This window comes from Oenanthe melanoleuca, chromosome 1 (genome assembly GCF_029582105.1).
Source record: "Oenanthe melanoleuca isolate GR-GAL-2019-014 chromosome 1, OMel1.0, whole genome shotgun sequence".
In the NCBI taxonomy this organism is placed as follows: Eukaryota; Metazoa; Chordata; class Aves; order Passeriformes; family Muscicapidae; genus Oenanthe; species Oenanthe melanoleuca.
This window is the reverse complement of record NC_079333.1, coordinates 41,406,042-41,421,033: the sequence shown is the minus strand read 5'-3', so window position 1 is coordinate 41,421,033 and position 14,992 is coordinate 41,406,042. Positions and strand designations below refer to the sequence as shown.

The following is a 14,992-nucleotide window of genomic DNA, read 5'->3' as shown; positions in this document are numbered from 1 at the left end:
ACAGAGTACAAGAGGTACCCCCTCACCAGGGCTGGTAAGTGAGGAAGGATCACCTCCCTTCACCAGCTGAGTGCTCTTCCTAATGTAACTCAGGACACAGTTAGCCTTTTTTTCTCCAAGAATAGATTTGTGGCTCATGTTCAACTTCTCACCAGGACCTTGAAGTCATTTTTGGCAAAGCTGCTTTCTAGCTCATCAGCTGCCAGTGTGTAGAGGTACATGGGATTATTTCTGGCTAAGTGCAGGACTTTGCACTTCTGTTTGTAGAGCTTTATGAGGTTCCTGTTGGCAGCAGTTGTCCAGCCTGTTAAGATCCTTCTGAATGGTGGCACAACCATCTGTTATCAGCCACTTCTCCTAGTTTTATTTTGTCTGCCCCATCATCCAGGTCACTAATGAGGTTGTTAAGCAGTGCTAGCCCCAGTATCAATCCCAAGTGATGATCCCAAATATCAAGCCCAGTAGTGATGGGTCTCCAACTGTGCTTCATGCTGCTACCATCTACAGTGGTACCTTGCAACCTAACCCACATTACTGAGGATCAGTCTTTTCCTCAATGGGGAATGAGTTTATGCAATAACAAAGCACTCTGTATGTTTGGTAGAGGAGTCATTGTAAGTTTAATTTGTTTCTACAAATCTGATTTATGTTGAAAAAGGAATAGTTATTGACATGTATGTTCATTTTAAATATAAACAAATAATTTTGAGAAATAAAGGCATGATTCTTCACAACACTGCATTTGTCTTGCATCAGGTAATCTACAGTGATCCAGGTTCTTACACCTGTGTGAAATGAGGTGGAAATGTAGGTATGAGATCCTCTTTCCTCTCTCAGTCACACGAAACAGCTTTATCAAGAGGCACAGTGGCCAAGTGATTGTCCTGGTTGGTGCATCCATTGTGTTTTGAGTTTACAAGATGGATTAAACTTGTTTTGAAGGAGGAAAATCTCATTATTGCTTTGCACTTCTGCCTAGCTTATAAAAGCTACTGAATAGTTAGAGGGCAAAGCAATGAGAGGTGATTTGTCTTGTCCTATAATACTTCAGGAAAAGTGGGGATCTCAGGTTAATTATTCCTGTTTGTAACCCATTTCTTTGCCATCTCTTGGGAAATTGCAGAATGAAATGAGACTTCTAGAATGTCCTATGGGCTGGTAATTGCATTTTATAAATCATCGCATTCAACCTGTCTTTATAAGAGCTGATGCACTGAAAGTATTAATGAATATCAGTTTCAGTGCTCTGTTATTGAATGCAGCTTTCTCATATTCAGATATTGTCATACTAGGAAAGACAAGGCAATGTGGTAAATTTAGATGAGCAATATTTTATTAAACTTAGTGGCAAATCATGTTTTTGTATCCATAAATTTGAATAAAGTACTGCAAAACAGGGACTGATGTCCTTTCTGTTGAGAATTTTGGTTTTATTTCAGTTAGGTGTTATTTTCAGTGCCTCCATTTGGTGTCTCTACAGATAAGCAGTTTTACAGTATTTCATCTTAGAAGCCTTGCCAAGTCTGCAGCTGTCTCAAAAGAATCCTAATTTTAAAGCCTGTGTCAAATTTCTCTTTGCAGGTTTGCAGGAGGAACTTGATCAATATTGAGATTTCTGTTTTTTCCACTTCTCCTAATTTGGCATTTTATATGCTGCTGTGTAAGCCTTGATTCATTAAAACTGTAGAAATACAGAGGTACCATTTCTATTATGAGCTAAGTAGTGCTATGAATGCATCCAACACAGAGAAGAATTTTCCCTTCCTGGCTGCAGATCTTACTCCCAGTCTAAAGACACCAGCACCCTGTAGTCTCCTCTTGTCAGCTCTGCCCTTCTGTGTCCAAGACGCCTGTGGGACACCCACTGCCCCCTGCCAGAGAGCAAAGCACAGTCATAGATTGCTCAAAGGGGGTGTAATGTTGGCACAATACTCTGATTTATGTTGCTGTGTCCCATTTTCAAGATGCAGCCCCAGGCTTGTCATTCTCTTCTTCTTAGCTCTGCTTTTCCTTGCCTTACTCTGTTTCCTATGCCTTGGGCTGGGAAAAGGCTGGTACAAACCCTGAGAACTGCTGTGATGCTCTGTCTATGCCCTGACCTAATGTCTGAGGAAGGAAAGCTTTAGGGATGTCAGCCAGATTTGTGGCTCAGGGTTAAAGAGGTGGGGACATGTGTTGATCATCCTTGACCTCCACCTAGCTTCTGTTCATCTGAGCACATTCATCAACTCTTAGCCTGTGGATCTTAAAGTGCTTTGATCTATAAAGAAAACCTGTGACTCTCTTAAGCCTTGAAAGCAGAGCAATGTTTCAAAGAAAAGCTTCACCAGACCTTTTGAACAACCTTTGAGTATGGTCATTTTAGAACTGATAGGATGAGGTATGCTACTCATCTCTGTCTGATAATTGACCCTTTTTCTGTCACTTTTGCTTTTTATCTGTTGATCTATTTCCAGTCTGTCTTGGCTAACAAACAGAAACCTGTAGCTTGTATAGCAGCAGCTGTTTCTGTAATAGCTGAGAGATTTTATGAGAAGCCTTTTGAAAGTCTAGACTGTACCCAGCCTTTTACAGTTAGCAGCTGTTTTGTGTCTGCATGAACTTTAATAAGATAGGCAAGCACTGGATATTGCTGTGTGGCCCAGGTCTTACTCTTCTTATCTTGGTTAGTTGCTAATTCAGTTTAATTTGCTGTTTACATATATATTGCTTTATTTTTCTTGTAAGGGAAGGCAGAAAGCATCTTACCTATTTAAAGAATTACCATGCTAGTGGCTATACCAAAATTTTTTTTCTCTCTCTGTGCTGGCAGGATGATGGTAGTGGGTGAAATAGTAGTAATAGTCATCACTATTTAAAAAGATTGTGTTGGCAGAATCAAATTGTCTCTAAACCCAAATGGAAGATACTAATTTTAATCACTACAACCTAATGCTGAGAGTAGAAGTTTTGTTCAGATAAAGTAGGATTCCTAAAGCTCAGTAATGTGCTTTTCCTATCTGTAACACAGGCACAACTCAAGAAACATGTCTTACAGTCATGGATTTTATTTGTTCTTGAAGAATAGCAACTTGCAGTGGTTTTTGCTGGAAATCCAAATGGACTTTATGTATGGACTTGTATGCCAAGCTCAGTTGGTTTGTTCCATTTAAAGTGATACTTAATTTTTGAAAACTAATGAGGAACTTCTCTATGTGAAGGGTGTGCTGAACACTGCAAGTTAAATGCATCAGGCTTCATAAATATGTCTCTCCTGTTTGAACTTTCTCTTTAGAGATATGTCCTGTGTGTTTGTTTCTGTCTGTGTCATACCATGATGGACTGTCACTGAGCTTGGATGAGATATAATAACCACCAAAATCAAGGGAGAACTTCCTTTTGATGTAATTGAACATTGAGATATACCCTCTTGAGATAAGCAACAAAGCCTGCAGCCCCTTCATGGGAATACTTGTAGCAGTCTAACTGCCTCTTTTGGGGAAGGTGAAACACTCTGTTCTGAGTTTTTATTTCTGTGCTGGATGTTTCTTCCCCCTTTGCATACAGGATTCTGTTCACTGATGTTTCCACCTGATGAGTTATTTTAACCTTTGGAAGGATCTGAAAGCCCAGCTTTCATGTAAACTATTTGGAGGGAGCTTGTCCTGCAATAAAAAAAAACCTCCTTGGTTGTTGATAGGCTAACTCTTGTTACCCTTAGCTAAAACAAGAGCAAGGCACCCACTGTGCAATTAATGCAGACAAGCATTTGTTTCCCAAGAACTGTAGAACCTGCTAATCAATTTCAATTTGTGTTGAGATGGTACAAGAGGAGCATTTGGTCAGAATTGACCCCAGAATAATGATTTGATAGCATTATTTCTCTAGGAGATTTCTCTGACATTGTCTCAGCTACTTGGGAAGAACAGAATCAAAGCTAAGTTATGACAGAACCGTATTTCAAAGTTTTGTATGTAAAAATACACTTTTTTTTTGCTCCCCTTTCATATTGGTGAGACATCACAGTTTTCAGTTTCTTTGTCTGAGGCTGGGCATTTACTACCAGTGAGTCAGTACCAAGTAAATAGCTCTGCAAAAGTTGGTCCCCTGTCTCCCTTCTGTTGGATTTATACCAGCTTGCCTTCCTCTCCACAGAAGGAAGAAAGTTATCATCCCCCATGCCTTTCCATAAAGCTGTTCCCCACTATGCAAAGCCTAGTAGCTGCTACTTCAGTGCTGAGGAAGGAAGGCACCCTGTGGTTTGATTGCTGTGGGATCTCTGATCTGCAGAATGTGCTGTGACTTGCTTAGCTATTTCTTCTGGGTCTGCTAAAATAGAAGTTGCCTTACTCCATTCTCCGTAGTGGTTTTGTTTCCTGTTCACAGTCCATTATTTTGGCTACTGGGGGGAAAAGGCAGAGCTGCAGCTCCTCCTGGTTCCTACCAGTTTGCTTTCTTCACAGTCAGGTGGTTGTTCTTTTTAGCATCCTGTGTTTTGTTTGAGCTGTTTAGTGTTGAGAAAGAGTTGTGGGAAGAATGTTCTCTTTGTTTCCTGAAGTCCTCTGGGCAGTGTATCCAGGGTGAATGTGGAAGGAGACATAAAAGAAACTGCAATTAGGAAGAATTTGAAAATGAAATCCACTCAATATCACATAGAAAAATAATTAGAGATGCTATAAAAATGTCATATGGTTCCAGTTATTTTGTGTGTTTGTGAGAAAACTCCTGCTGTGGCTGAAATACTTTCTAAAATGTTTGCAGTCTGCAGTAGAGCTTATGATTTTCTGATTGGGGTCATAACTGCTAAATAATGAAGGACAACTTCCTCTTAATTCCTTTACCAACTTGATTCTGTTTCAACAGAACCTGTTGTCTCCAGGCTATTTGCTGTTTCTGTAGTGTGCTTATTTTGTATGCTGAGGCTGCACCATTTCATTTTCAATTCTCAGACGTCTGGCTGTTAAGGCACTACCGTGACACACAAATACAGATACTGAATTTTTCAGTGGAAGCAAATGTACTCTCTAAAAAGTGTCTTGCTATTCCATAGCTATTGCTACATATTTCTAATTGGTTTTCATGTGGTAGGAAAAATGTAGATAGGTAACAATCTTGGAAAAAACATTATATTATGGTATACAGTACCACTCATTTTAAATTAAAACCTTTTTTATTTTTCTCTTTTTGTAATTCATGCCTCCCTATGTATCCTTCACTATGATACATGAACCATTCTTCTGTGGTGGTGAGAGGAATTAGCTGTTTAAATATGAAGGTTCTATTTATTCCAGGGAAAAAAATACAGTTAATGTAATAAAATAAAAGAAGCATCAGATAGAAGACCATCAAAAGCAGTGTGGTTAACAGATTGAGGGAGGGAATTCTCCCCCTCTGTTCTGCTCTCATGACACCCCTCTTGGAGTGCTGCATCCAGCTTTGGGCCTGCCAGCTTCTAAGCAGACCTTTTGGAAATAGTCTAGAGGAGGATCATGAAAATGATAATAGAGCTGCAGCTTTTGCTGTGAAGATAGGGTGAGAAAGTTGGGATTTTTCAACCTAAGGAAGAGAGGACTGGGGAGTTTTCTGCTACTTAAAACGGGCCTACAGAAAAGTTGGACAGGGATTCTTTATCAGGGAGTGTAGTGACAAAATGTGGAATGAAAGAGGATAGATTTAGATTAGATATTAGGAAGAAATTCTTTGCTGTGAGGCTGGTGAGACGCTGAAAGTTGTGAATGCCCCATCAGAACGGTTGAACCCATGGAAGGGTTCATGGCCATACCTGGATGGTGCTCTGAGCTGGGGAGTGGAATGTGTCCCTGCCCCTGGCAGGGGATTTAGAACTAGATACTTTTGAAGGTCACTTCCAAACCAAGCCATTCTATGATTTTATGAAAACTAACAGAGCATTTGAATTTATTTTTCAATTGGTATTTTTACAGCAGAAATTGTTTTTGAGTCAGGTTTTGAGTTGTTATTCTTGAAATATAGTTCAATTTTTTAATAGAAACCTCTGCTGTTTTTTAGTAGTTACTAATTTCTTAATTTTTTTAAAGGATTTTTTTATTTTGTCAAGAGGTTAATCAGTGGAAGTTACTTGAATTCCACATGTTATTTTTAGATCAGTACTTGCTGAGTGAAATGGAATCCTGGTGTCTGCTACCAATTAACAGCAAACAAGCTGAACTGGAACATTAAAAGGTTGTTATCTTTAGCTGTCACATTTCAACTCTACTTCAATTTTGGAATTCAATAAGGAAATCTAATTTCATTAGCTGTTGATGTCATCTCTGTTGTCACAGGAGCCTATTTTACGACTGTGGCAAATTTCATGTAGAAATGCCTAGTCAGTCAATAAAAATAATCACAAGTAGCCTATAAGCAAAGAAACAAGCTTAACTTGTTAAGCTCCTGCTGTGGTGTATTGTCTCTCTTGGCTTTGGACAGGACTTTGTAGTAGCAGTAAGTGTAGCACATGGGGTTTGAATTCTGTCTACATTTATACTATCTTTACATATCTGAGTATTTTGCATGCTGTAATGTTCTGTTTCTGTTTTTCTTACCAGCTGTGTTTTAGGAGGGGTTTCTCTACAGAGCTCTTGTTGCAGTAGAGTTGAAACTTTTGCTGAGGAACTGGCAATTTTGAGCAGTTGAAGTGTGCTGGAGCTGTCAGACCTGTGATGCTGAAGGATTCTGTCAGTGGGAAAGTTGTGCCCTTAGCAGAGAAGCAAGTTGGTGCTGCTCAGGGCCAGTGCAGGGAAAACCCTGGTCTGTTTGCTGGCAGAGGAATGGTTGGAGGAAACCAAGGTTGATGGTGCAGCAAAAAGCAGAAAACTGGGCATTTGGCAGTTCCCTGGGAGGTGTTCTTGTTCCTCCTGCCCTTCCTGTTTCTGCCTGCGACTCTGCCATGTGCATTCACACAGTTGGTTGTAAATTCAGGGCCAGATGTTGAGGCCCTGGTTAGAGCCCTTTTGTGTAACTTTTGGCTGCATTATGAGAAGACAAGACATTGTGCTAATGAAGCAGATGGAGGGAATGACAGAAGAAAGAGATGACATTGTTTATGATGAAAATCAGCAGTGTGGAATACTGCCTATCCAAATTTCAGAATGTGTTTTTCCTTTATGGTTGTTTTCCCTGCTTTAAAATAACATGTGTATGTCAGATGTGTGGGACCTCTGTGGGGTGAAACATAGCAATTGAGTAATTGATAAAACAGTTTTCTTTGAATGATTTTAAAGAAATATCTTTGTGTCATGCAGTGCTTTGAATTATACTTTATGGCCACAGGAGACATCATTAACTAAGAAGATGGCTTTCATTGGCTTTCATTAATTGTTTGGGTTTTTTTTTTTTTTTTATATTTTCTATTTTGGTGGGTTGAGGGTTTTATGCTTTTGACTGCTAAGGAATGAGATTTCTTAATATATGTAAGCAATTTCTTAAAATTCATGCCTAGATCTTGTTCCTCAGTAGATTTCCCTTTACGGTGAAAATGTAGAGGATTAAGAAAAAGACCATATGGTAGTTTCTATAGCAATGGATTAAAAACCATGTCTTGTCAGCCCTTATGATACATGATGCAAGAATTAGTTTGGGAAGACACAGTTTGCATGTCTTGTGTCCTGGCAGTTCTCTTTTATTGTAATGATCTCTGGGACAGCTGTTAGATGCAGGTATGAAAAGGATTAGCTGACCTTTGTTTCAAACAATGAGTGTATAAATTCATCATTTCATCTGTTTGAATTACAGATATTCAGCACCACACTGTTTCCATACTACTTTCTCAGTAGTAGGGGCCAGGATTTTAGTGATGATAATAGTTCAGGAAGAGGTTTAAATTAAAGCAGAACTGTTCTAAACAGAGTTGAAGCATCTGCTGAATCCATATTTGGATGCCTTATTTAATAACTTGTTGTCAGTGGTATTTAGTCCAGGGTTAAGACACTGAAATTTTAGTGTTTACAAGTAGGTGTGTACCTGTGCACTGCATGCCTGAGCTTCTCTGTAATCAATGGGGATTGAGTCAGTCCAGCCTATGGGATAATTCATAGGTTTCAGTTCCCTAATGGGTTGTTTTAAAAATCTGAGGCCAAGTGTAGATCTTCATCTTGAACTCATCTGCCTATTTCCACCATAGACTTAAAGTTAGCCTGAATTCCTTTACTTCAGCACTGCAAGCAGAAAGCTGAGACCTGCAGAGGAGAATAAGGTTTAATGAAAACTCCCAATGTTTGTAGAGAGTGAGGCAAGATGGTTTTCCACAGTGTTGGATAATAAACATGCAGCATGTTTTACCCATGCCTTGAAATACACTGAACCTGCAAGCACTTGGGCTATTTTACAACAGCTGGTGGGTCTGTGCTGTACTAGTACTTGTTATGAGTTTACACTTTGCTGTAAATATTTCAGGTCCTCTTTCCTGCAAATTAGACTTTCCTGTTCTATTCCATGTTTGGCAAAATTACTCAGCCAAAGCCTGGTTTTTGCTGTATCGATTATTGTTTATATTGCATGGAGGCTTTATTCACTGTTCCTCACACTGCTTCTGCTGTAGATAACTTGCAATTAAAGCCTGGAATGTTTGATGACAGGATGATAAATGTATAGGTAGTGTGGAATGGACACAAAATTACAGTTGAAGGGAGTCCTGCTTATCTGTATTTGCAACTGCAGTAACGTGAGAATTGTGTGTATTTCCACAGATATTGGTAAACAATCAATGGTTTAGAAAGGTGAGACGTGCATTTTGAATTCTGAAGTGTTTCTCTTTCTACTTAGATATTGAAAGTCTCTTGAGAACTTTTTCTAAATGAGTGGAAGAATCACAGATACACCACACCACAGATATGCCACTGCATCACACAGACCATGTGCTACCACATTTAGGATCCTCTAAATATCATACTTGCATATAAATTTGTGCTTGTTACAGAGCAGCTGTGTCTGTGTTGTAAGGACTTGTTAAGTGGTTTCTTGGTGGACATTTGGTACAGAATTAGACATGTAAATAAGGATTATTTGCTTTCAGGACATAGAGTAATACATTAAGTGCAAGTCTGAGGAGATATAATTGAGGACACAGAACTGTTTTCTTATGCTGTCTGGGCTTCATATCTTAACAGACTGAGCCCTCTGGAGGCCATCAGGGTCAGGATGTTAGGAGTCCTCTTGTGCTCATCCGTTTAATAGTACTCCATTTGAAGGCAGTAATGCAAAACCTTAGAAATTTTCTTTCCTTTGGAATGGAGGATGAATGATTTGGTGAATTACAGGCACATTCTGCCCTGGTATAGTTGGATGCAATTCCCTGTATGTCTGTGTAGTAGCACCTTGGTGAGGGAAGATACATGGCTTGGAAGAATGGAAAAAACTGCAGAGGAGGCTAAATCAGTAAAATAAATTAGATGAAGACTAACAGCATTAGCCTTTTTGCTTTTTGTGCACTAAAAGAGTTTAAGCTAAGAGCTAGAGAGGCAATTTATTAATGGATGAAGATGAAATATTAGTGAGAATGAATAAATTGGTTCTTGTTGGGAACCTGACAGACTCTTTGACTATGGATTCACGAAGACATCAAGGTTTTATGCTTGGGTCAGATAGCACAGTCCAGAAAGAAGAGATCGATAATTATTGGGGGAGAGAGAGAGGGGAGCAATGGTAATGCAACTATTGTCTTCTACTGTAGGGATTGAAAGCATTTTATATGTGGGTCTAATATTCAGCATTGAGTTTTAACACAGGTAATGATCTGGGAGGGTGCAAAGACAGGTAATGTCCTCACATGCAAAAGAAACTTGATATTTTTAGAAGCAGTAGGAACTGAAATACTTAGAGGCTTTTGAAACAAGGATTCAGCGTGAGAAAACATATGAGTGAAGCACAAAAATTTGTAGCAACTGTGAGTGATCTTGGAGTGAGAACAGCAGCAGTCAAAAGTTGGCTGCCAGAAGTATTCCACCAGCATCTCAACCTCTGCCAAGGCTGGGCAGAGCAGCCACCTCATTGGATATTACAAGGAGCTGGCATCCAGCTGAGTGAGGTGACTGATAATTTCTAATAACTTGGAGTTGGTAAACCTCCAGAGATGAATCCCTGTGTACAAAAGGACAGTGGTGTATATTCCAGCTAGCTGTGACAACGTTTGTAGAGGATTAGAAGCTCCTCCATCCAACACCCTGGTTAGCTTGAAAATTACAATAGTTTTTCTCTTCTTGTGCACTGCCTGAATCTTAGAGGCCAGACAATAAGGCAATTTGTATCATGGAGTCAATGGCATACAGACTAACTAGGAGAGATACTAATGTGCTGTTCAATGGGTGCACTCAACTCTGTGGGCTTAACAAGAAAATCATAACAAGGTGAGACCTCATATAAAGGAATGAAGTGCTGTCCATATATTGAAATATTTTAAACACTTATATGCTAGACTTTGATTAAGAGGAAGAAATGCATAGATACTTAAAATGACAGAGAATTCACGAAGATAGTAACATGTTACATGGATTGAAGAAAGAAAGCCTAGTAAGTGTATAAAGCATCTGAGTAATACCACCATAGTGCCTAAGTGGATAAACAGGCTTAGCAAGAGCTTTGGTATAGATCTGATATGGGGGAGGCCTGCACATGTGTTGAGAGATTTTTGAGAAAGGCAGTACTGAAATATTTCATCGTCACGATTGTCAGTGCTGCACTCGTTTTCTGAAGTATGGCCAGAGAACATGATACACTATGTAAATATCTGCATATATTACATAAGGTAAATTTGCTATGATGTGGATTATTCAGGAAAGGGAATCCTAATTGCTTTCCTTTGAAAATTCAGCATTTTCTGAATCCCAGTTTTACTAATTTAGCATGGTTTTTGCAGTGGAAGGTGCTGTATGTTACCAATTAATTGCCTTGGTCCTGTGTGAGCCAGCAGGCTCTTGTCTCTGCATAGAGCCCCACTGTGTTGTTCAAGCTCCATGTGTGGGCTTTAAACCTCTCAGCTGTCTTTGAAGTAGACATTCTTTTTCATCTGTTTTACATGTGGGAAACTGTTATGTAGGCTGATAATCTGTCTTTGCTCTCTGAACATTCAGTAAATAATGTCAGAAACTTGAGAAGCATTCCACATTGTACTTTTTTTAGCTTTAGAGTATGTTTCGTCTAAGGTAGTCTATTAACATCAAATACAAATTGCATCAGAGACAAAGCTTAGAAAAATAATTGTCAATCCCCACTGTAGCTGTGAATTTCTTATTGACATTGTCCTTGTAGCTCTGTTGCATTATTTCTGTTTTAGCTTTAAATCTTTACTTGTTTGATAGACCAGTCATTCACCTTCATCCTCCTACTCTTTCATGAAGTACAGCACCACTGCACTGAAAGGTGGTGCAGACTTCTGCACCCTGAAGTGTTAAGAAGAAGATACTTTATTCCCTTCTTATGTTGGATTATTTTCTGATTTTTGCACTTTGCTGTACTTGATGCCACAGGAACAATGTTCGTGATGTGGGTGTCTCTTTGCTTTGTTGTTTAGCCATCCTTGAAAGCTGTTTATTGCTTCATGTGCTCCCTTGTCATGAACACTCTCTCTTAAATAATTTGGCATCATAACGAGTCATTTAAAACCACAAGTAGATGTTAGCTGTTTGTTTCTTTTAAGTTTTTTTTTTTTTTTTTGCTATATTCAAAGACCCACTTTTTCCATAGTAGAAGGGAAAATGCTAAAACTTATATAGCACCCACTGTTTTCATTTTTTGATTAATCCTTGGATGATGCACCATGAGCTAGCTGGAAATTTGATCTCTATTGACTCTGCCATCTAAGAGAAAAAAGAAAATAGGTAAAAACAAAAATAGTAATTGGAAATAGCTTCTGTGGAGCAAAGCTGTCATGAAGCAGATTGATTCAGCAGTGGCAAAGTTACTTTATTGATTGTAAGTCCTTAGTAAATGAAAAAGAGGACCAAATGCGTTAATCTTCTGTGTGCATGTCTGTTTGACAGTGACAATTGAGAATGCTCTGCCAGGATAAAGACACATAGAGGAGTGTGGGAATGTTATCTAATTCAGTCAGTAACAGACTTGCCAGAGATAAGAACAGAGTTCTTCAGAAATCTTTCTGGGTTGAATGTTTTTTAGTGTGCTGTAAACAAAGAATAGAAGAAGTACTCCTGCTTGGGTTTTTTAAGCATTCAGGTGTGCTTAACCTAGGTAAAGGAATGAAGCATAGGAATTATAATTTTCTTCAGATGTTCCTTAAATTTTATTCTGTCTCAATTGCAATGTCAAATTTGTTGTTAATAGATCAGTGGAAAACCTTAATATATTCTAGCTGAGGACCTGAGTCTGCTTCATAAGCAAAAGTCAGTTTCAGATTTTTGACTGTTTTAATTACTGCTAATTGCTTGATGTCATTGCCCATTTGCAAGCAAATTAATATTTTATTTCTATTTTTCTTCCCAAATCATCACAGCTTTTCATTAGGATGAAATTCAGTTAGATAGGGAGCAGCTACACACAGTGAGATTATAGTACAGAAGCTTTCCCTTCCCGGAAAAGTAGGGAGCAGGAACAGAGCTAGGATTCTGTGAGGACTAGGTTTTACCAAGAAAAATTCTTGCTTTGCAGCCTCAAATTCTGCACCATCAGAATTTTTGTTTCATGTATTTCTTGTTGGGTTAGTGTAGTTGAAATTCAGCCAGGAGAACATGCTCTTCTCTATTTTCCTGCTGCTGCTGCCTGAAAATCCAGCTGCCAGGGGTAGTTTTGTGGCCTCTCATTCCCAATGTGTCACCTGCCTATATGCACTCTGCCCCTCTGTTGTTTTGGATGCACAGATGTTTAAAGGAAGAGTTTCAGGAGCATCTCCTCTGAAGAGACTCTGGGGCCACACAGATGGTTGAGGAAAAGGAATTGGAGAGGAATTGAATGAGGTAAAACAGCAGAGAAGGTAGGGAGCTGGAGTTACTGTTGTTTCCTACTACTTCACATGGAGTCATCAACCTGGCATGTGGAAGTGAAAGGGAACAAGGTCCTCTTTTGGGCCCTGGAGGGAGATGGGAACTGGGGAAATGCAAGGGACTCATTAGAGGTCTCCTCACTGATTCATGGATAAAGTATAGTTCTTTAATATCATCTGCAAGAGCAGAGCTTTGTAGTTACTACTGACTCAGAAATAGGACCAGTGGTGTAACAGGATTCCTTCCAGGAAGGAATCTAGACATTCTTGTGTTCAGTTTATTATGCCATACTGCTGAAGAACCTGGACTCTATCTTGTCCTCTCACATCTGTCCCCAGCAGCAGTGAGCCAAGAGGCAAAAGACCAACTGAGGCATCATCTGACACATTTCATCCTACCACTTCACTCCCCATTTCTTTTCTTTTCTTGATTTTTCTTTCTTTACTTGCTGGTCCTGATTAGTTATCTTCTGATTTATTTGCCTTACCAGATAGCAGCATCTTTTTACAGAGACCTGCTGCTACTTGTGCTTTACAGGACAGCATCCCCATCAGATTTGTAAAGCCCACTGTATTTTCTTTCTTCACCCCATGCTTCTTTGAGGTTTCCTAGAAGGAATTGCAAAGTCCAAGGGAAGGAGTACAGTAGCAAGTGGCTGCCATTCATCTCTTTGTGTAGCTATTGAAATGTTTCATGCTCATTAATCAAAGCTTATAGTTACACTTTATCACACTTCCCCCGATATCTCTCTACCCTTTTCAACCCCACTGTTCGTAATTTTTTCCCTTAATTTTTCCCTTAATTTTTCCCTTAAATTTAGATAGCCCAACAGGAGAAGCTGTGTGAGTGGTAGTACAGCATAAATAATTTTTTTCCTAAAATGTAAATGCCATTGTGCTTTGCTTCAGTGTGCACAACATTAAATAGTAATTATTGTTAGTGGCAATTTGTAGTGTTTAAGAGTCTTGCTTATTCAGTCTCTGTCATGCTGAGTTTTTGTGCTGAATGACTGATGATTGTGCCACTGTTTTTCCTTTGTTAAAAGCATCTGTACACAGAAGGAGAACTGCCTAATTTGTTTTAATCTGGCATACTGGATGGAGTAAGACTGCTTTTAAATTGCATACTTAGTAGGTTACAAATCAGATGGCAGCATTTTCATGGTGCTAATTCTCCAGTGTACCAGGAACTGCTAACTTGAATAGGTTTTGGCCACTTTTCTTTTTCAGTAAGTCTTCTGTAACTCATTTGGCTTGCTTAAATGACCTGCTTCTTATTTTCCACAGCAAGAGTTACTCTCATTTGGGAAATGTAAAAGGATAACATTTCTAGCCCAAGCAGAAGCAAAATGTACCACTGCCATCTGGGCTGTGAAATTGGAATAAAGCTGAAAGTGTTACCTCAGTGTATTGCCATGGCTGGAAGCCAGATGGCAGATAATAAAAGGATGGTCTGATAGTTGGCATGTTAGTCAGAATCTTGGGATGTGCTTGTTGTGCTTCAAATCTCCAAGAATTTGGGCAGGTTGGAAGTTATTTCTCTCACTTAATACTGCTTATCTCAGTGTTGTGTATCTACTGAGCTAATTGTCTCAGCTCATCCACTGTGAATGGATAGGCAATTCCAGAGGGCATAGGGTCATTCCACATCACTTAGCTCTACATTTTACACTAGAATGAATAACCCCGTGGAGAAACTTGTCTCTCTGCATAGATATTACAAAAAAACAGTAGCTGATGGCCTTTGTCCAGGTACATAACTTTCAGATGCTTGAAATACAGCAAATGAGCCCTCTCATGCTGCTGCCTTTAGCTGAGGGATGGCAGTCCTTTCCTGCCTCACAGGGATACACAGAGATTGAACAGTGCTACTGTTCTTACAATGTTTTTATTGTGAAATGAAATGAAATTGATGTGTAATTTTAATTACCTCTATATACACATATTTGTGACTGCCTGAGATGTGAACATAGTGCTGAAAGGAGGGAGCTTTAGGGCAGGAGACCTGACGACTTTTGCATCCCTAGGAAATATGTAACTTTCATAGCAGTATTCATTCAGTTG

General features: G+C 39.2%; 1 protein-coding gene across 3 annotated transcripts in view; it reads left to right on the top strand.

The window, feature by feature from the left end:
• ALKBH8 (alkB homolog 8, tRNA methyltransferase) overlaps positions 1 to 14,992 on the top strand; it is a 45,428-nt gene that overhangs the window by 15,140 nt on the left and 15,296 nt on the right. The gene's annotated exons all lie outside the window — the stretch shown is intronic.